The 23,072-nt window shown below is 47.9% G+C and overlaps 1 protein-coding gene across 8 annotated transcripts in view; it reads right to left on the reverse strand.

The window, feature by feature from the left end:
- The window catches only part of PC (pyruvate carboxylase), a 238,139-nt gene that overhangs the window by 185,089 nt on the left and 29,978 nt on the right, over window positions 1–23,072 (reverse strand). For all 8 annotated transcript variants that reach the window (XM_075939017.1, XM_075939025.1, XM_075939016.1 and 5 more), the window contains one exon: window positions 12,993–13,097. The gene's annotated coding sequence lies outside the window, so the exon portion shown is untranslated. The remainder of the gene's footprint in view (window positions 1–12,992; window positions 13,098–23,072) is intronic.

The raw sequence follows: 23,072 nt of genomic DNA on the forward strand, positions 1-23,072 counted from the left end.
CCAGTTACCTAATTTACAGGGCGGAAAAGCTCATTCCATTGAATACAGCCGTGCAGCAATGCAACTTAGACTTTCTCACTTGGGTATCTACTGCTTAGCTCTCAGCACTGAATAAAATTAAAGAGAAGTTAACTTTTGGCCTTTGCTATGTAGGTCAAACACAGCAGGTGGCTTGAACCTGATCTTTGCGGAGTTAACTGTTGCCAAGATTCCCTGCTGTCCAGACTCTTTCACCAAGCTGTCATCTGCAATTGAATCAGAGCAGATATGATGCGATGAGCAGGCACCAGTTTTTTTGCTAGCTAAAATCCTTGGGTACTTTTATCGGGGTGCTCATTTAAACCTCTTGCCCACTTTAATTGGACATATGCCCCCATGAGGCAAGGAGTTAAGGGTTAAGCTATTTTCACAACACAGAAAGACTATGGGCTTGTTCATACTCCAAATGCTTTGCCAGAACAGTTACACTAGGATCGCTGTGCCAGTAAAGCCCATAGTAGAGATGCAGTGTAAGCAGACAGGGGTTCTTCTGCCGGCCCAGTGACACCACCTCCCTGAACACCCTATGGCAACAGAAGCCATCTTCTATCCACACAGGTGTCTGCTTTGGAGGGCTTGCTGACACTGCTATGTAGGCAAAAGGGTGCAACTCCTAGCTGATTGCATAACTAGCCCATGCACAAAGTGCAGGTCTACACTTACCGGGAGATTGGAGCTGTGGCAATCTATCCACTGGGGGTTGATTTAGCGGGTCTAGTAAAGACCCACTAAATTGAGGACCAATCACTCTCCTGTCGACTCTGGTACTCTACCAGAATGAGGAGCCTAAGGGGAGTCATCATGAGAGTTTTCCCCATCGATACACCACAGTGGAGACCCCCTAGCAACTCAACCTAAGGTACATCAACTCCAGCTATACTCTTCACGTAGAGTTATGTGCCTGAGGTCGGCATTGTCCCGTAGCATAGGCCTGCACTAAGGCTGTACTGCTCTACCGGTACAGTTAAAACTACAATCCTCTGCTCTAGCATGGACTCCGTTATGCCAGTATGAAAGTGCTTATAGCAGCACAGCGCACATCAGTACAGGAAGGGCAGTTAGCCACCTTTATATAACTCTAGCAGAGTTCACAGTCGGGGGCAGGTGTTCAGATTGCTTTGCCTAGGCTGATGAACCTGCAGAATCACAAAGAGGTGTGAACAGCTACCCCATTCATCTCTGTGAATGAGGCGAATGCGATGACAAAGCCAGAAGGGACCACTTTGAGCATCTAGCCTGGCCTCTTGGACACACAGGCCATAGGGATTCCTTGAATTAACAGCTGGCTGAACTAGAGCAGAGCTTTTAGGAATACATCCGATCTTGATTTTAAAATTGCCAGGGACAGTGACTCCACCACCGCCCTTGGTAAATTGTGCCAGGAGTTCCCCTCATTGCTGCGCACCGCTGAGCCCGCAGAGAACTAGAACAATAGCTTGGAGAGGTGTGAGCTGCACCATTCATCTCAGTCAAAGGTCAGCTCAGCTGCCCAGCAAACACCAGCTATGCACAGTAAGATCACAGTCAAACACGCGGCTACGTTCCACCCCAGAGACAGCTACATGTCAGCAGCGGCGGAAGCAACAGCCGTGCAGCTTGTATTCCAGTTACGTATTTCCAAAGTGCCCAGGGGAATTCAAGATTAAAGGAATTTTATGAGACACACAGTTGTTAGTGTAATAAGAAGCTTGTTGTAAACTCCCACTGGGCACATTAGAAGGGCTACAAATGGAAGCAAATTAGGTGAGTGGCCTGGGCTACACTGTATCTACTGTTTTCTTTTCAACCTGGTTTCCTTTGTTTCTTCCAAAAGCCTGTTTACTGTGCAGTTTTGCTCTGCAAAAGGGACACGAAAGGGGCCATTGTGTGCGGTATGTTTATTGTCTCTGACTACAGCTATTTGCTCAGTCGGCAAATAAAAGAGATCAGGCCCAACTGCTAGCTCTGCAAATTTAACTCAACTGCGTATCAGTGGCACATTAAGTCCTGAGATCTAGTCCCAAGACGTGAGACCTGGCTTCCATCCCTGGCTCTGTCACTGACCTGCGCTGTGAGCCTGAGCAGGCCCTTTTCCCTTTCTGTGCCTCAGCTTCCCCACTATGTCTTCTTAGACTGTAATCTTGTTGGGGCAAGGGCTGTCCTTCACAGTGTGTCTGGGCAATGCCTAGTGGGACAGGGCCTTGATCTTCAATGGGACTTTATGTGTACAGTGCTACTAGAAGGACATGTGTGGTCAAACAGAGCAGAGGAACAGGAAATCAGGACTTTTGGGGTATTCCCCACTCTAGAAGTGTAGTTAAAACAGAGCCTTCAAAACCAGGCTGCCAACTTCCAGTCCCCTTAGGTGTTTAGGGAGATGGTAAGTCCTGGATAAACATGGACCATCTTGATCAACACAGACTCCCTTTGTGAACATGGTCATGTCACATCTCTCCATGCCTCAGTTACTCTATCTATAAAATGGAAATAATATGGACCTCTCTCACTGTTGGGGAAGGCCATATTAATTAGTGCATCTAAAGCATGGGGGGGAGGGGAGGGACCTCAGGCCTGGAGGCCAGATGCAGCTCCCCAGCTTTCCTGAGTCCAGCCCCCAAGATTCAGCCCTGCCCCCCCAGCATTGGGAACTTGTGCTGGCTCTCCAGCCCTCCCACTGCTCCACTGCAGGGCTAGCGCACACAATCTATTAGGCTGGGCCTCCCTAGGCTCTGGTGTGGGAGGAGAAGTGGGGAGTCTCTTTCTTCTTCTCAGTCGGGACCCACTTCTCACTCCTGTGCAGCCCCTGTGGGTCAGCAGCCCCTCTCTCCCCCTCTGCTCTAACGCTTCTGCTGAAACATGCCATAAACACCAAGTTTGACCCTTCAGGATCTGCATTTACTAAAGAATTAACTTGCTGTTTATAGAAATGGACGGAAACTTTGCCTTCACTTGGAAGGTAATAAAGTGATAGGGAATAGCCAGCATGGGTTTGTGAAGAACAAGTCATGCCAAACTAATCTGATAGCTTTCTTTGATAAGATAACGAGCCTTGTGGATAAGGGAGAAGCGGTGGATGTCATATACCTAGACTTTAGTAAGGCATTTGATACGGTCTCGCATGATATTCTTATTGATAAACTAGGCAAATATAACGTAGATAGGGCCACGATAAGGTGGGTGCATAATTGGCTGGATAACCGTAGTCAGAGAGTTGTTGTTAACGGTTCTAAATCCTGCTGGAAAGGGTTAACAAGTGGAGTTCCTCAAGGGTCTGTTTTGGGACCTGTACTGTTCAATATCTTCATCAATGATGTAGATATTGGGATAGAGAGTACGCTTATTAAGTCTGCAGATGATACCAAACTGGGTGGGGTTGCAACTTCTTTGGAGGATAGGGACATAATTCAAAATGACCTTAGCAAGTTAGAGAAATGGTCAGAGGTAAACAGGATGAGGTTTAATAAAGAGAAATGCAAAGTGCTCCACTTAGGAAGGAACAATCAGTTCCATACATACAAGATGGGAAGCGACTGTCTAGGAAGGAGCATGGCGGAAAGGGATCTAGGGGTCATAGTGGACCACAAGTTGAATATGAGTCAACAGTGTGATGCTGTTGCAAAAAAAGCAAATATGATTCTAGGTTGTATCAACAGGTGTGTTGTAAGCAAAACTCGTGAAGTCATTCTGCCGCTCTACTCTGCACTAGTTAGGCCTCAGCTGGAGTACTGTGTCCAGTTCTGGGCGCCACATTTCAAGAAAGATGTGGAGAAATTGGAAAGGGTCCAGAGAAGAGCGACAAGAATGATTAAAGGTCTAGAGAACATGACCTATGAAGCCAGGCTTCATGAACTGGGCTTGTTTAGTTTGGAAAAAAGAAGATTAAGGGGGGACATGATAGCGGTTTTCAAATATCTAAAAAGGTGTCACAAGGAGGAAGGAGAAAATTTGTTCCTCTTGGTTTCTAAGGACAGGACAAGGAGTAATGGGCTTAAAGTGCAGCAGGGGAGGTTTAGATTGGACATTAGGAAAAAATTCCTAACTGTCAGGGTGGTCAAATATTGGAATAAATTGCCAAGGGAGGTGGTGGAATCTCCCTCTCTGGAGATATTTAAGAGCAGGTTAGATAGACATCTGTCAGGGATGGTGTAGACGGAGCTTGGTCCTGCCTTGAGGGCGGGGGGCTGGACTCGATGACCTCTCGAGGTCCCTTCCAGTCCTATTATTCTATGATTCTTCCTCCAGGAGGTGCCCTCCCCTGTGAGTAGACAGAGTTGCAATGGGAAATTCTCCTGCCTACATTCACAGGAAACAGGGAGATTGGATGCAGGGAGGTGCAGCACCCCCATTCTGACACCGCGAGTTTGCGCTCCAGAATCTCAGTTTGTATTTTTTTAAACCCAAGCTGTGCCGGGCTTGGGAATACAGGGAGTTATCCTGGGCTCGCCAACTGCCATTAGTCCAAGCTCTAGAGCTGATCAGACACACAGCCCGATATTCTGTGGGGCTTTCAGCTCAGGCCAATTGGCCTGGCTGGTAAGTGACCTACTTGAGAGTCCAACACCTTCCCACAATCCCCCCTTCAACCCGTTATTGCACCAACAGAACTCAAGAGAACACTGCTACTAGCAAGTGGATTGGCCCCATATCTTTAGGGTGGGTTTATTTTTCCCCAAGTGAAACAATGTAACAGTGGCCCCGTGGCCCAGGAGCCACAGTTCTCGGCTGGAGACTTGGATTCTACTTCCAGGTGTTCCACTGACTCACTGGTGAGCTTGGGCAGGTCTCAGCATTGCTCGGTGCCTCAGTTTCCCCACCTGTTAAATAGGAATAATGATCCATTTTGTAAGTGTTTTGATATGGAGAGTACTACGCAGTCACTGCATGTGGGAGGCAGGGCAAGGACATTAGCCTCTGCTATTTTACAGATGAGAAACTGAGGCACTGGGCAGCTAAGTGATGTGCTCAAAGTCACACAGGATGTCTGTGCGCAGAGCTGGAAATTGAACCCAAGTTTCCCCCACCCCAGCACACACCCTAGCCACTAAGCCACTTTCAGATAGTGCCCTGTGGCCCTGCCGCCCCAGTTCCCAGCCTCTCCCCCTCACCCACCAACCAAGCTGGGGCCAGAGCACTCTTTTATACTCCCAGTGGCAGCCAGGCATGTGGTCCCCATTCCAAGTGTGGGCTGATGATCTTCTCCCCAACAGCCTGTTCCTAAAGGGACTATTCCTCAGAACAGGGCTGTCTGACCCCAAAGCAACCCACCTGCTTGTTGCTCTTAAAGGGCCAGACCACCCTATTATGGCCCCTCTAGAATGCCTAGTCAATTCCGAGCTAAGTTCCTTGCTCATCTCCCAGCTCTTCCACATCAGTCACAGTCAATGCAGCCTACCACCAGGTTTTGGACTGTGCCTCCCAACTGCTGTGAAGACAAGAGGGTGAGAAGATACTTGGGAGACATATTTTTCGGACTGTGGGGCTGGTGGGACAGATGAGACTGGGAAAGTACTGCCTCTGGGACGCTCGCTCGCACCCTGCTGGATTCAGCAAAATCAGAGGCTAGCAGGGGCCATTCTGTTCATAGAGTCTGACCTTCTTCACAGCACAAGCCCATGGACCTCACTCGGCCATTCCTGCATTCGAGCCCTGGCGGACACAGCTAAAAGTAGAACCCAGGAGTCCTGGCTCCCAGCCAGACTCCCCTCACAGAGCTGGGAAGAGAAACCAAGAATCCTGACTTTCCCACTGCTCTCCCTAGAAACAGAACCCAGGAGCCTAGATCCCCAGTTCCAAACAGTAATCAACCCTCTCAGGCTTGTCTATACTTACCCAGAGATCTATACTCTGGGGATTGATCTTCTAGGGTTCGATTTAGCGGGTCTAGTAAGGACCCACTAAATCGACCGCTGATGGTGCTCCAGTCAACCTCAGAACTCCAGGAGGTCATAAGGAATGAGGGAGATGGCTGTGGGGCTCCCCAGTGCTGAGCCTCAGGGGCCAGATCCAGGCAAGTAGGGGGCCACATCCAGCCACCAGGCCTGAGGTTCCCCACCCCTGCACTAGACTCCTCCCAGAGCCAGGGACTGATCCTAGAAGTCCTGACTCCCCGCCTGTTACTCTGTCCACTGACCAACAAAGGCTTGTGAGGGAAGGAAGGCACCTTGTTCATACAATCCTACTAGCTATGCAAAGGCAGTGCCCATACTCCTAGACTGCACTGAGCAGTCATGCATCTGAAAGCAATCTAGGCTAACATCCAGTGAACGTGAATGTAGATCCACGGCACAACTCATTGGCCTGACAAACAAATCATAACAACAGTACAGTCTGCCTGAGAGCAAGGCCCCTATGGTGCCAGGTGTCTTACAGACCCCTGCTGACATCATCACACTGGGCACTGCAGATAGACACAGTCCCTGCCCTGAGGTGCTCAGTGTCTGCTTATAAGAACAAGCTACATCAGCGTTAGGCAGAATACACAATAGAAGTTGGGCCAATTCTATTCAAGAGGAACGGAATCTGCATGTACAGCCACCTTTAGCTGGAAGCATTCATGTGGGTCCATTTAAGTGGTTCAAATAGTCTCCCAGTTAAAGGAATAAGAGCACAAAACTAGGATAAAGCCTGAATCAGTACTTTGCGACAAAGATCTCATTCTTCTAAATCTCCCAGGACTGTGCATGGCTGCAGGATTAAAGGACTGAGCTGGCGCACAAGAATTCTTGCCTCATTTGAAAGCCAAATGAAAGGGGGGGGGGGGGGAACGTTTGAAGCATCAGATACAAGGCGCTGCCAGAACGCCACTGAATTTAAGCAGAATAAAGAGCTCAGCTGTATGAGCAACTGGAAACGGAGCACTGCTGCTCCCAGAAATATGTGCAGTCCAATTCATGCCGCTAGAGCAAGCCGCCTACCCAGCTGCCTCTGGCCTGCCCTTTGCTGCAGTGTCCCGGAACAGAACTTTCCGAACGTCTCATTGGGGATTTCCCTAATTTTCAGAAAGCACCGAGCCCTTGCTCTTGTAAAGAGAGGCCCTTTTTAAGAAGCCTGAGGATGAGCAGAGCCATGAGATTGACACTCCAAGATCTCTGGGCATGTCTGAAAATCCTGCCCCCTCTCTCCAGAAGATTAGTGGCTACTCACCTTCAGTTCAGATGATGGCAGATTATAACAAGATGGTTTTTCTACAGCCATATTGGAAGGCCTAAATGAAACCCTTCTTCTGCAGCCAGACTGAAGAGCAGCAGCCATTAGCTGTAAAGCCTGGGGTCACATACTCACATTCCATCTAAATTGCATTAAAACAGTGTCACACCAAGCTGAGAGAAGGATCCTATCCTAATAGCCCCCACTGTCACCAGGTAACAAAACAGATATCAAAATGGGGAGAGAAAACTTAGTTAACAGCATTTCGTCTGGCAAGAAACTGCAAAGCAGCGAAGACAAAGTCAAAGGTGTTTCAGGGCATGTCTCCGCTACAAACTTAAATGGACGTATATTAGGTCTACTCACAGAGGCGCATGTCCACACTACACTCCTTCGGGCATGGATGTATGCGCTTCCACTGACCTAAGGGGGCACTGTGGAGAGCTAAGAGCCCATTCTCCCTGCTCTGCTGGCAGCTCCTTGCTGGGAACCTGGCTGCACCACAGGCTCCTAGCAAGCTCCTTCCTCCTGGTCCCTATTTCCCACCAGGAGCGGGGGAACACTCCCCACAGCTTCCCTCCACCCTCTTCTCCACTAGGAGCACAGGGAAGCTGCCCAGGACTTTTTGCTTCCTGGGAACAGGATCCAATTGCCCTAAATTCTCCTCCTGCCACCCAGCTCCCTGCTCACCCAGCTGTGAAATCGACAAGGCTGCCTGACTCCTGGCAAAGAGCAAGCTGCTCAGGCTTATCACCCTGACACCGAGCCCAGCGTGGGTGGGGTGGGGGGGGGGGGAGGAGGGGAAGGGGGAGATTCCCAGCTCTCCAGGGGAGACCAGAGCAGATGGGCTCTAGCTGCCCAGTATTCTTATCAATTTCACAGCAGGAGTCATGAAATTGACAAGGCAGCTGATGTGAAGGACACGCTGTCTACACAGACACTGTCACCCTAATTGCATAGCCCTGGCAGAAGTGGCGTTGTTATGCCAGTGTAGTGGGGCACTTATATCAGTGGAAGGAAGGCTGCAGTGTGGACACTGACACGATCAGGTGGACATAAGTTGCCTTATATCGAGCTAACTGTATGATACAGATCAGCCCTAGTCTCACATCTGTTCCTTCACTTGGATGAGCTGCTGAACATCTAAAAGCTGATGAAAGCCAACTGGTCTGAAAACGAGCACATGCTCATTTCCTTTTGGGTCAACATCTTCTTCCCTTGTGTGGAACAAACCACATTTCCATGAAGGTTTAGAAATCAGAGGGATTTCCAGGAACCAGTGACACTGAGGCCAAATAACCACTGGAGCCCAGGGATGTGGACGTCTCACTATTTCCTTGTGCTCCTCACTGGGTCCGTATGCATCTGCTGTCCCTTGGAAGCGGTTTGAGGCAGAGCCTGTCTCTCATGGTGTCTCAGGACAGCACCCAGCACAATGGGGGCTCTAGCTTGGCCCGGGCCTGCACAGTGCCTGGTGCGGCGTAGGCCTCCAATCTGCCGAGTGCTGTGCAGCGTCTGGCCTGAAGGGCCTCGATCTCACAAGAAGATCGAAATGGAAGGGAACTCCTGGCTCTTCAAGTCCAGGCCCCTACTATCATAGCCAACCATGCCTCAGAATCTGAGGAGCACCTGGCCTAACGAGTCTGGGCCCCTACTTCATTGATCCAGGCCTCTAACCACTGTCCTCAGGCAGTAATAATTGCCTTTGCCTCTCTGATTCTTCAAGGTCCTGTGTTTTTCCCCACTGACTCCAGACTCCTCCCACCTTTTCCCCCAGCCTGCTTCCCATGCTGTCACACATGGGCAAGCTTGCCTCAAACTGCCTAATGCAGGGCCTGATACTGTGATGGACTGAGTGCCATCAGCTGCCTGGGTAGAAATATGTGGGTTGTGCTGAGGCCATGCAGTAACTTACAGGGTTCCAGCCCAAACATCTGGGGAGAAAAGAGTATTCAGTTGTTATGAATTATCCTTTTTGATGCCATTTCATTTCCAATTGCTGCAACTTAACGTGTGTGTGTGTGTGTGTGTGTGTGTGTGTGTGGTGTGTGAGAGAGAGTGAGTCAGACAGACAGACACTTCCAGCCCATGGAGAGAGATACTAGAGTGAAAACAAAGGCATAAAGGAATGAATCATACAGCTGCAGGAAATGCCAGTTTAGAGATGAGCAGCCCCCAGAGTCCATTCATTGCACGTTTGTTATACTGGCTAATTTAAAGAGCTTTTCCAAATGTATTCACTACAAGGCAATATGGTTCGGGGGTAGCCCCAGGCGCTAGGCACTACACTGAGATCAGGGAGGCCCCCTCCCTGCTAGGTGCCATACAGGCCCATCCCTCTGACCAATAGCAAGGGGAGCTACATGGACCTATAACGAGACAGGCCTTACTTACCCCAAAGATCTTACAGTCTAATACAACAGAGAGGGGAAACTGAGGACCCAAGAGAGATTACCCAAGATCAGTGACAAGCACACTGCCAGGCACTGTTCTGGGCCATAGGCTCTACATCACAAAGCCACCAAGGAAGAATTTTGAGCCCTGATTTTAGGCCACATGTGGGCATAAAGTAGTGACATCACCACTAGTCATGCTCCATAAATCAACTGTACACAGAAGTGACACCAAACACTAATTCAAACCCTTGGAAAATGTTAACTGACTCACTCCTGGTGCCATTTAGCATAGGAATGAATGACAGGCATCCATCTGTCACTACTGGCACCAAACTACTAATGCTACCCTTGCCAATTGTTTATGTGCTTAGATGCATCCTAAGGCTCTGTCTAGACTTGAACGTGCAGTTGGGATGAAGTTGTGACAGTTCCCCCTCCCCCCCGCAATACTTTATAAAACATAGTGTTATGAATGTCAATATGCATAACTCAGAGATGATTTAAACAAAATACCTCATGTAACCTATCAATGTTAATGTTACAATCTGCTGGATCTGTGTATCCTATTGTGGTGCATGTATCATTCTTGTATGTGAAGTTAGAAATATGAACTATGAGACTGCTTATAGTTTTAAAATGTGCTAATGAGAGCCATTACTGGTGCCAACTTAGCGACTTGGGGTACATCTACACAGCAACGTTATTTTGAAATAACTAGCTTTATTTTGGAATAACTTAGTCCGTACCTACACAGCATTTTGAAATAATGTTGAAATCCTGTCAAGCTAAAGGACTTTTTACTCTGGCTCCTGCAACCCTCATTGTACAAGGAGTAAGGGAAGTCGGAGGAAGGGTGCTCTGTTTTGAAATAAGTGCTGAGTAGACACTCCCTATTTCAAAATAAGCTACCCAATTAACGTAGTTCAATTTGCATAGCTTATTTCGAGTTAAGCCCTGCTGTGTAGACGCACCCTCTGTGATCAGTTTAAAGACTTGTAAACAGCCTTGTTTATCCTGTAAGTCCTAAGGTGATTGGACTAGTAAGACAGGTGCCCTACCATCTGACAGAGGGATTCCATTTTGACCCAGGTATTTTTCCATGGAAAGGGGAATGTAGAACAAAAAATTCCCACCCTGGGGAAAAGACTATTTAAGCAAGGGGAGGTTATCAGCCCTTTGTCTTCAGCTGGTATGACACACTCCAAAGAGGGTCAAGATAAAAGAAGTGGTCTCTGACCTGAAGATTATGCCTAGAACAAAATAGTTCTTTAGAGAATCTGCTTGCAGTAAGTTTTTCAGTGAATTAGAACTCGCTATGTGTTTTCTTTTCATTTAAACTTATTAACTTATTTTGATCTGTCTGTTTTCACTTGTAACTACTTAAATCCTACTGTTTGTACTTCTTAGAACATTTTTGTTTACTATCAGGCTCCGTGTAAATAATTGTTACCTGGGGAAAATGACCAGTGTGCATACCTCTCTTTCATTGATAAAGAAGGTGAACATCCTCATGAGCTTTCCTTGTGTAAAACTTATAAAGAGAAAGATGGATTTATTTGTGGTTTTTATCCCTTTTAAGGGTTGGTTTCCTGGGTGCTATGCCCTAGAATGGCATTCTCCCAGAGCTGAAGTGGTTCAGTGTCTGCACTGCTCTTCATGGCTGTGGAAACTCCAACTCTGTGCCTTGCTTGGGGGAAACCAGAGAATCTGGCCCAGCAAGAGAAGGTGGTGGGGAGCCCCAGAGAGCAAGAAGGCAGGTGCCAGTAGCATAATCAACACACTGGAGAATAATCCCAAGGGGTCTTTTGTGACTACACATCAATCATCCAGAGCTGTAGAAATAAATGAGTTTTCAATTCTGTGGCCAAACCAGGTAGGGGAAATAAAAAATTGGTTTTGGGTTGATCAGAAATGAAATTTTTTAGGGTTTTTTTTTTTTAAAAAGAAATGATAAAAAATTCAAAACAAAATGTTTTGTTTAATTTGAGATTTTTTTGAAACTTTTTTTTCCAACAAAACTGAAGAAAAAATGAGTCATTTTGAAATTCAATTTTTTTTTTTTTGTATTTTCAAAGTGAAACAATCTGGTTTGACACACATTCGTGAAACATTTCAGTCAACAAACCTGCATTTTATGGCAAAAACAAGTTTCACCTGAAAAATTCTGCCCATCTCTACTGTTAAACAGCACAATGGAAATTCTAATGAGGACACTTCAAACGGCTTATTCCCAGGATCCAAGTAACATCACTGTGAAGTGGAATGCAGGCATTTGACAAAGGTTTGTTCCCATTCCTGGCCATGACAAATAGGTCAATCCAAGATTTGCTATGCGTGTCTAGAGATTGTGGCACTGAAGTTAACTCGCTTTAACATTTTTGCAAATGCTGCCTAATAATAATACCTCTCCTACCTAGAGTTTTTCTTCAGTAGATCTCAATGCACTTTAAAAAGGAGGTCAATATGATTACTAGTTTGGTAGCTGAAAGCATGGGACATCTTGCAGGGGTAATTCTGGAAGTCATGTGGACCGAACAGCCAAAAATGGCTGAGAACTTAGAACATTGGCTGATAACAGGTGATGACTGAAACTGGTGGAACTCTCAGTCAAGCTCATAGCTATTTCCATCACTTAATGCTGACTTAAGTCACTCAGACATCAGTGACACCCAGACTCACAATTCTGGTACCTTATTCTGAAGATTCCCATTTTACAGATGAAGAAACTGAGTAGAAAGTGGTTTGCCCAAGGCCATGCAGCAGGCCAGTGGCAGAACCAGGAAAGAACCTGATTCCCAGTCCAGTGCAGTACCCATCATACTGGTGTACACTGCCTCATACAGTCTACAAACTTGAAGCAGTACGGTCTAGTGGTTAATGCACCAGACTAGGAGGCAGACTCCTCTGATCTAGCCCCAGCTCCGCCACCTACCTACTGTGGGACCTTAAGTAAATCACTTCCCTTCTTTGTGCCTCAGTTTCTCCTCCCAAGCTTTGTCTATTTAGAATGTGGTTTTATGAGGGATAGGGGCTGTCTCTTGCAGCACCCAGCATGGAATCTCTAGTGCTACCGTAAGGAAAAGGAGTTTGGTCTCGTGCCAGGTATCACACAGACCCATAATGAGAGAGTTCCTACTCTGTGAAGCATTTACTCTTAGAACTCAGCAGTCCTGAGTCCCAAACCAGTGCTGTAGCTAGTAGGCCACATGGTCTCATTTGGTTTTGTAATTTGACTGCCGAGGGGCATATCGATTGTGAGAGCGCATTCTTTGCAAGCAATATACAAACCAAACCAGATTATTCAGAGAGGTGATTACTCTTCCCAGATGGCACAGAGGGAATGCAACAGAGATGTAAAGTCAAGCAGCTTTAGAAGCCAACCAACGTGCCTGTGTGAGGAGAGTTTGAGTAAGGAAAGCAGAAGAGACCTACGTTCAGAGAGCCTGCGCCTCGCTTCTAGTGCATTGGGATCGTGGGCAAGAAACACGGCGCTGTCTCTGATCCAAGCTGGGTTTCCAGAAGGGGAAAAGCTTTATCCTGCAGAGACAAAAGAAGAAAGTTAAGGGAAGCAAAACAACAATAAGCGAGCCAGGGAGAGTTGTGCTGAGAATAGCAATTGGAACAGAGATGCAATTGCTGAGGGAATAGAAAACCTAGGGCTTTGGGACTCAGGGCAGGAAGAAACCTCTCTGGAATCAGTGAGTCCAGTCCCTGCTGTTGCAGGCAACCTCATAGGATCCTGGCCAGAAACTTATCAGTGTTGGCTCCTTTGCTCCTCCGGAGCCTCCCTTCTCATTTCTAGCTAAAACTAATTATTGGCCCGTTTATTCCCATTTGTTCTTGTGCCAAAATTATTTCTGAGCTTCAGTAGCTCTTCTCCCTCCCTGAGATATCTGCTCGAAAGCATTCCTACAGAGCAATCAGATCCCCTCTACGCTTCAAGGGGAACGGACAGTCATCAGACCACGGGTTGCTCATCTAGAGAGGCTGGAAGGTCCAGTGGTGAGGATGTGAGCCTGCAGCCCGGGAAACCTAATCCACCATGCTGGGCAAGGCATTTTGGCCTGGTGTGTGCACACACACATGCACAGAGCTGGAGTGACAAGACAGCAAGGGGGAGGGGAAGGAGTGGAGGTATATTTGCATATAAGACAAAATCCCTCGTATCAAGACAGTGCCAATAATATCAGGATGTCAGGTCACTTTACACAGACTTATTCAGCAAGAGCTCCTCCTCCCTGCTTTCTTTGCTTAAGCCTGGTCTATGCACAGATTCTGTACCAGTGTAATGGGCCGGATTACGGTAGTGCCCAGGAGCCCCAGCTATGGACCACTGCACTAGGAGCTGTGCAAATACCAAACAAAAGATGGTTTCTGCCCCAAAGAGCTTCCAATTGGAGGGCTTTTGTACATAGCAAAACTGACGGGCGGTAGGGATTTTGGAATAACTTTTCTGCAGTAGCTTCAGGGGGTAGCCGAGTCAGTCTGTTACAGAAAAAAACCCAACAAATGGTCTGGTAGCACTTTATAGACTAACAAAACATGTAGATGGGATCATGAGCTTTCGTGGGCACAGCCCACTTCTTCAGATGACCGGAGTTATTCCACAAGAGCTCCCACAATGGATGCTCTTATTCTAGAACTAGGGTGTTTTTTTCATGGTTCACTTTAATCCACTTTCAAAACTGATTCCAGGACAAAAGCCTTCCCCAGGAATTACTCCACAATTGATGCAAATTATAAAGCTAGAAGGGGCCACTACGATCATCTAGTTGGGGGGGGGGGCAATAATTTTCACAGGGAAGCCACTTAATGAATTTTGGTAAGTGGCCATGGGCCAGCAGAAGGGGCCCGGCTGAGGACTAGCCTCCCCCCAGAATTGTCTGGGGCCAAAGGTTTTGAATTAAATACACAGCAAAGGGCTCGCAGCTCCTGGCCTCCCTACTATCACCTGGCAGCCTCCCGCATTGCTGCAGCTAGTTAAAGGGCTTGTTGCTCTGGCCCCTGCCAGACTGAGAACCGTGGGACATTTAAAATGGATCCTGCTGCCTCAGCCATTGCCTGGAAATTCTGTGGCACAGGCAGCAGGATATAAATTGAAAGTGGTCAGATGCAGCCCACAGGCCAGATCCAAGTGTTAGGCAGACAGATCTGGCCCCCGGGCCACATCTTGCCGAGCCCTGATGGAGTGCGACCTCCTGCACAGCAGAGGCCCCACAGGGCTGACCTGAATTAATTCCTAGCATGGACCTTTTAGAAAACAACCTCCAGTCTTGATTGAAAAGTGGCCAGGGCTGAAGCACCTACCCTAGCCCTTGGGAAATTGTTTCACTAGTTTAATAACCCTCATGGTTACTGGGGAGAGGGGAGCTTATTCCTAGTCTGAACTGTCCAGCTGCAGCTTCCAGCCGCTGGATCTTGCTGCCTTTGTCTCCCAGATTGCCTTCTAGCATTTTAAAGGCTATGTCTACACTGGCCACAATTTCCGGAAAAGCCATGCAAATCAGGTAAGTCAGGATAGGGAAATCCGCGGGGGATTTAACTATCCCCCGCGGATTTAAATAAACATGTCCGCCGCTTTTTTTCCCAGCTTGGGGAAAAGCCGGAAAAAAAGCGTCTAGACTGGTGCGATCCTCCGGAATAAAGCCCTTTTCCGGAGGATCTCTTATTCCTAATTCAAAGTAGGAATAAGAGATCCTCCAGAAAAGGGCTTTATTCCGGAGGATCGCGCCAGTCTAGACACTTTTTTTCCGGCTTTTCCCCAAGCCGGAAAAAAAGCGGCGGACATGTTTATTTAAATCCGCGGGGGATACTTAAATCCCCCGCGGATTTCCCTATCCTGACTTACCTGATTTGCATGGCTTTTCCGGAAATTGTGGCCAGTGTAGACATAGCCAAAATGTACACCCCATTGCCCTGCACAGACAAACCCTGCACAGTAAATGAGAGGCAACAGGTGGATACGGAGAAACGGCCAGCAGCTATACCAGGATAAAGGTGCCTTGCACCAATACAGCCGATTCTCCTTCCCACTCAGGAATTGCTTTACCAGCACAAGCACTTTTATCCGCAATAGGGGGTCCAGTCACCACCATAACACAACAGCAGCTCACAGCCTGATCCGAATGATGAACAAGGACCAGGCAGCTGGGAGAAGCTATTTCAGTATTGAACACGACACCACAGCTGTTACCAAGCTCGAAATGCATGGAGGGAGAGGGAAAGGCTGGAGTCAGAAAGTAAAGGAATCCAGACAGGAAGAACAGGATTTAACAGAACATCAGCTGGGGCCTTTTCTCGCAGCTGTCACACTTACTGAGCTTGTGCAGCGGCGCTTTGACACACAGAGACTGGACTGGCATCAACTGCCGGAGACAAGCTGACAGTCAGACACAAGAAGGGCAGATGCAACAATTCAAGAGACTCTAACAGGCACTATGGCTGTGTCTACACTGGCACCTTTTTCCGGAAATGCTTAAAACGGAACAGTTTTCCATTATAAGTATTTCCGGAAAAAGAGTGTCTACATTGGCAGGATGCTTTTCCGGAAAATCCCTTTTTCCGGAAAAGCATCTGTGGCCAATGTAGACGTGCTTTTCTGGAAAAAAGCCCCGATCGTCATTTTCCGCAGCTTTGCTCCACGTCTTCCTGGTCTGCAGACCAGGGAGACACGGAGCAGCTTTTCTCGCCCCGGAGTACACGGGCGGCGGGACCGCAAGGTCCCACAGTCCGTGTCCTCCGGGGCGAGAAAAGCCCTGTTTGTAACTGCGGATCCGACATAAGTCGGATCCGCGTAAGTCGGGGACTGCCTGTACTAGCATAGCAAGACTGGGAAACCTTTCCTAGCATAAACAAGATCCATGTCAATTGCCTCTCTGTACCTCAGTTCTCCTTCCATATGTCTTGTCTTTTCAGTCCTGGTCTACCCTAGGCCACCTTTGCCTGTATAACTCTTCCAGCAAACCCTAAGTCAGGGGTTGGCAATAATTTTTGACCAGGGGCCACTTCAGAAATTTTTAAGAGGCCCTGGTCTGCCCTGGAAGGGGCAGGCCCTTGGGCGGAAGGGGCGGGGCCAGGACACTTCTGTGCTTCCCTGCCCACAGGCCCTGATTGGTCTCCCTTCCCCGCCCCCAAGAGAACCGCCAGCTGTTCTAAACTGTTCCCTCTAGGCACCCAAGCCCCTGGCAGTGAGAGGAGATTTCACACACTCCTCCCCATCACCAGGTCAATCAGCCGGAGGGCGTGGGGGGGGGGGTGAGCGAAGTCTGCCACCGCCCTGCAAGAGAGAACCGCGCTTAGCGTCACTCGCCAGCGGAGACAACTGCCAGCTGCTGCTCAAAGTGCCAAGCCCCTTGCAGGGTGGGAAAAGACTTTGTGCATTTCTCCTCCCCCTTCCCGCCAGGCCCCGATTGGCCTGAGGGCAGGGGAGCAGCAGGACCTCTGCTGGCTGGATCAACCCACTTGGCAGGCCGGATCTGGCCCACAGAGGCCCTTTTGCCCACCCCTGCCCTAAACAGATGCAGCTTCTATGTGAAAAATAAAGTGGTTTTGCCAGTAGAGGTTATACCATACATCCCCAGGTGAAGTTAGCTATGCCAGCAAAAGGATTTTTATGCCAGTGTCTCTACATCTACACCAGGAATTCTGCTAATATATAAAGTTCAGAGAAGGTACACAGTACTTACACGTTCCACACAAGGCATCACAGGCCATTTTTAAATCAAAACCGAATTTTTCCATTTTTTTTCTAAAATATCTGCTTTAGCTCAACCAGGCATTAATTCAGAGCTGGCCTCTGGCCTGAGGTTTACAGGGAGTAAGACTAGAGGGTCACAGTGGGCCCTCTGGCTTTAGAATCTATTAATCTACGACACTGCTATACCAGCCAAAGTTTCTAGTATAGATCTGGCCTGAGGTTATGTCCACACACAGAAAAAAGAAATGCTCTGACCACATTCACAAAAGAGGTGGTGAAACCCTCCTGAAGAGATGGCAGTTTGTAGCTTTCATACATTAGCCAATCAAGGTAAACAGTAGTGGGGAACCAAGAGTTTTGCCTCATGTTTGCCTCCAAGTTAACAGGGGGGTGATTTTACCTTTGTATATGGCTCTGAGGAGACTGAGACGAGACTCTCTCATTCATAGAGAGATAAATCCGCAGATATTCACTTTATCTCGGTGGGTAGCAGATATACATGGATCATTTTTGCAGATGCAGATACCAATTTTGTATCCATGCAAGGCTCTCCTTTTTCCATTCTGGTGTCTACACTTTAGAAAGGATTTTGAAAGATGGGTGAGAGTGCAGAGAAGAGCTCTAAAAATGATCCAAGGACTGGAAAAAAAAGCTTTACAGTGAGATACTTCATAGAGTTCAAGGCCAGAGGGAACCTTTATTTCATCTAGCCTAACCTCTTGCATATTACAGGCCCTTACATTTCACCTACCTACCACCAGTTTGAGCCCTATGACTTAAGAAGTTCAATCCATTCAGCTTAATAAAAAAAAAATTGAGGAGATTTTGCTCATGGCACATAAGGACCTTCGCAGATGAAGAGAACAAAAGGCTTTTCAAGCTGGTGAGGAAAGGCAGAACAAGAACTAGTACCTAGAAGCTAAAGCCAGACAAATGCAAAATTAAGTCGAAAGCTCAAATGTTTAATAACAAGGGCAAGTAACCACAGGAACTCACTCCCAAGGGAAGTGGTGGATTCCATACCTTTCAGTGGCTTCAGATCTGACTGGCTGACTTTCTGCAAGATGCATTCATCAAACAGATGTTATTGCGCTCAATACAGGGGTAAATGGTGGACAGTGTCCACCCAGGAATAAAAATGGAAGGCAGAGAGGCTGATCCAATTGCTGGCCTTATAAATCTATTAATTTTTTTTCCTACTAAAGAGAAGGCTTTAGTGAAATTCACTGGTTGTGTTCTAACACAGACACTAATCTCAATCGGATGGTGTTCTCCTGCATTTGCACCATATGCTCAAGGTTAAGAGCAAACATGAGCAGCCTTGGAAAAATATGAATCCATATTATTCCTAGGTATTCCCTAGCCCTTACCTCAACCTGCTGACACACTTGAAAACTACAAACCATGTTAGTTAACAGGTAAGAACATACCTCTTTGCCCAATGAAAACAGTCTGCAAAGCATTCAGTCAGAGAGTTCTCACAATTCACCTTGGAGGAGGCGAAAGAAAAATGTAAACTAGAATGTTTGCTTTGGAGTTCTTGAGATTGAAAAATCGGAGCGTGCGAATCATGTGAAACAAAAGAAGGAGAAAAAGAAAAAAATGAACAATCTTGTCTTGAGCTGCCAGGGACTTGTGCACAATCCAAAGAATTCAAAGCATTTGTAAGTAGTTCCTCCCCACATCTATCCATCCATGCAAAAGCATTGTTATCCTTTGTGGAAGGAGATGCACTTCGGGGAATGAAATACACACAGATTACATTTCTGAGGTGCACAGTCAGAAAAATGACAATATGATGGGCAAAGAAATGTTTCTTTTGCAACCATGCTTAGTATTTCATCAAGTCCTGTCTTCTGCCTGAGATCATGAAATCCCAAGCCAATCTTTACATAGATTTTGAAGGCCAGAAGGGATCATCTGCCACACCAGGGAATCCCATCCAGTAATTCTGGATCAAGCTCATAATTTCTGTGTGAGTTAATGTGCAAGTTCCTTGGGAAGAGAGTCTTTTCAGTTTGTGTTTGAACCATGTGAGTAGTGGGGGTCCCCACTCTGTGACTGAAACTGCTAGGTGCTACCCCACTAATATTTATAACAATCTTATGGAAAGATATGCAGTCTTGATTTACAGACACCTAGGTCAGTTGTTTCAATGGTCAACACCCCTCCCAGTTAAAACCCTTTGCCTAATTTCTCATTTGCATTTGTCCAGCTTCAGCTTCTAACCATTCAGTCTTGTTCTGTTTTCTCACAGACTAATGAGCCTGCTTGTGTCATAACCCTGCTTCCTAGGGAGGTCCTTAGGCCATGGGCACATCACCTCTTAGCTTTCTCTTGGATAAAATAACTACATGGAATTCTTTAAGTCTCTCTCTATACAAGGGGAGCACAAATCATTTGGTGGCACATTTTCCAAAGCTGACTAGTGTGACAGAATGGAAATTTTCTGCAATATTTTTGATGTGCCTCAGTTTCCCCTATACTCTTATTATCACAAAAGGGGTGCATATGGGCTGTGACTCCATGCCTGCTGGTGGCAAAGTGGGATCCTGAATGCTCGAGAAGCGTTTTGCAGTAAGTGACTTGTGACAGAAAAATAAGCCTAGTGGAAAGAAACAGCAAGACAGTGGAGAATAACCCCCACCCTAAGGAGGGCATCGCACAGAGAGAGGGTTAGGCATTGGGGAGCTCAACCAGGTGCAGCTGATTGCACTGCCGGAGGTCCAAGAAGCAGGTTCCAAGAGGGTCTCGGAGCAGCAGTGGCAGCGATAGAGAGCGCAGGGATAACAATGACAAGTTCAAACATTCCCAGGACACTGGTTACAGTGACCACGCTCAGTTTGATCCCGGAGGATGAATCTTCAGTAATATTTTGTATGAATGAAATGTGCACCTCAGTTTCCCCTTTATGCTGCATTACCTCCTGGGGGTGGAAAAGGGGTGGAAAAGGAAAAGGGCCCCAGGCTACCACAGCTGCCTGGAGTAGTGTCCATCTCATGATTGGTTGCCAGATGGTTGGTGCCAGACTCATGATTTCTTTCATCTTTGGGGTTGGCAGTAGTGAGTCTTCAGGCTTTTCTAGATGGGGAAATTGCCCAAAATAGCTATAGACCAGTGGTTACCAACCACAAGATAGGGTTGCCAGAGGGTTGAACCAAAAATACCAAACACCCCCCCCCCCCCCCCGAAAAAAAAAACACCTGGAAAAAATTCTGTTGAAGGGGAAAAAAGGGGGGAGGGGACCAAAGTTGCTGAGCACAAAAAAAAATTTTTTTTAAATTAAAAACAGCATTAAGAGTGAGTGCAGGGATAGGATCAGGGCAGGGGCAGGGCTGGCCGTGAGTAAGGGGGGGGGGGCGGGAAGCACAGCTGGGGGGTATTGGGGGCTGCGAGGGTGGCCAGGAGGAAGGGGCGGTGGGAAGCAGAGCTGGCGGGGAAGGGGGGTGCAGCGGCGCTGGCCGGGGGGAGATCAGGAAGAGGAAAGGGCCGGCAGGAAGCAGAGCTGGGGTGGGTGCAGGGGGGCTGGCCAGGGACGATCAGGAGGGGAAGTGGGGGGAGAACCGGCTGGCCGGGGAGGAGGGGTGAGCAAATTGGCTGGCGGGGAGCGGGACTGACCTGAGCACTTGCTGCCTGCCCCGCGCAGGCTCCCGGCAACGCACGAGTGAGGAGGCAGCTTCCCCTCCTCCTCACACTCAACTGACCGAGGGCTCCCAGCAGCAATCGTGGCCCCACCTCCCAGCTGGGACTCCCAGCCGCTCCCCCCGCCCATGCCAGGCTTCCGTCCGGTGCGCAGCTGGAAAAATCAGAAAATACTGGACATTGCACATGTCCGGTATTTTCTTATTTTTTTTACCAACAGAGCGTGCAAATACCGGACTGTCCGGTACAATACTGGACACCTGGCAACCCTAGCCTTTGACAGGTGACCCTGACTGGTTTGGCTGGGAGGCACTTCAGCTGCCCCACTGCTCTGCTGCTCCTGCCCAGAGCCTCAGAGCTGCCCCCTGGAAGCCTCCCACTTGTTGTGCAGGGTGGGGGAGACAGAGGCAGGTGGGCACTGAAGTCACTGAAGTCACTCTGTCCTCCTCACATCTTCACAGAGTGAGAAGGGTGGGGCCTTGGCGAAGGGGTGGGGTGGGGGTATTTGGGTTTGAGGTAGATCCCGGACTGACTTAGATTCAAAAAGTGATCTTGTGCTTAAAAAGGTTGGAGACCACTGCTCTAGACCTTCAAATTCACACCCTACCTTATTTCGAAATAACTTCCCTAGGTAGATAAGCCCTTACATTTACACTGAAAGCTCTCTGGGGCCAGGACTGTCCCTGAATTGTGTGTCCGCACAGTGCCTGGCACCATGGGGCCTTGAGCCATGATGGGGAATCCAAGGCACTACCTCAATACAAATACATGATATAAACAATTCTGGGTAGCTGAGCACTGTGGGATAGGTACCCAGAAGTCACCGCACTTAAGAGTAACATGGCAAAACTTAAAACTGATTCTCTTTGGCACTTACGCAGCTCTCATTACTAAAACAGCCTAGCAACCTTCACGGTATTTACCCTCCCATCATCACCCAAGAAGTTATTATTCTGCACATTTTATAGACAGGGAGTTGAGTGAGGCACAGAGAGGTTAAAGGTCAGATCCTCAAAGAGACAGCACTGCAACAGAAAAACCAGGCGGGGAGTCTCCATGTTGTGGGTCAGCTGACAGGACTGTAACTCTGCAGTGTAGACACTCAGGCTGGAATGCAGGGCTAAGACCCCATATTGGGAAAGTCTCTAGCCTTAGCCCGAATGTCTATGCTGCAATTTTACAGCCCTGAAGACTGAGCCCAAGTCAGCTGAGCAGGGCCAGCCATGACCATGCTACAGGGCTTTTATCCCAGGGTAGCTGTGCCAAGAGATATGCTAAATACACACCCCAGTGCTAATTGGATTTGCAAAAATCTTCTGTGGCCCAGACAGACAGGCCCTGCCCTGGGCCTGAGGGACTCAAGCTGTCAGAGTCCCCATGTTGAAGATAGTGACACTTTCTATGCTAGACCACAATTTATTGCTTTCTAGTTCTGTTTACTCCAGAAGGATATGGCTCTGAATAAACAGTCCTTTGCTTTGGGAAGACTGAAGACGAGCTCTGGCACTGCCTCTGGGGCAGACCTGCTGAGGGAACCAATGGCCTGCAGCCGAGGTCCTGAGTCTGGAGGGAGAGGAAGGTGAAAGTTAAAGGCCTAAGTATGGTGTCTTCAAGGAGGACAGAGGTGCAGTTCCCTCAGGTACTGTGACTCTTCCACTCACCACTAACCAGGCTGCCAAACAGCATCCCCGCATCCCCACCAAAGCATTACAAACACCCACAGGGACTGTTTGGAAAACTGGCCTGTTAAGAAGAGCTAGAGCTGGTCAAACTCCTCACCACAGCCAAGACGGCTGCTGAAAGTCTCTATTGAGTCATCAAAACTCTTTGACTAGAATCTGGCTTATTAAATAGATTTGCTCCCGTGGAAAGTCAGGCTGCTCCGAACGCCCTTCTCAAGCAGGGAGAAAGTAACCTTCACTCTTGACCTTTGCTGATTAGAGCGAGGCGAATCATAAAAGGGCTCCAGTTAAATTTCAGCTGTCAGCTCCACGCACGGACAATTTAGGCAAAAATGGGCGAGTGCTTTTCAAAAATCAAACTTAGCAGAAATGGAAGGTCTAGAGCGGGGTGATGACAATCATTAGAAGCAGGAAATGGGAATGAGAAGAGATTAGGGCTTGACGTGTGAGAGCAGACTACAAAATAATGAATAGTGTATCTATCTAATGAAC

This window comes from Pelodiscus sinensis, chromosome 11, assembly GCF_049634645.1.
Source record: "Pelodiscus sinensis isolate JC-2024 chromosome 11, ASM4963464v1, whole genome shotgun sequence".
NCBI classification, from domain to species: domain Eukaryota; kingdom Metazoa; phylum Chordata; order Testudines; family Trionychidae; genus Pelodiscus; species Pelodiscus sinensis.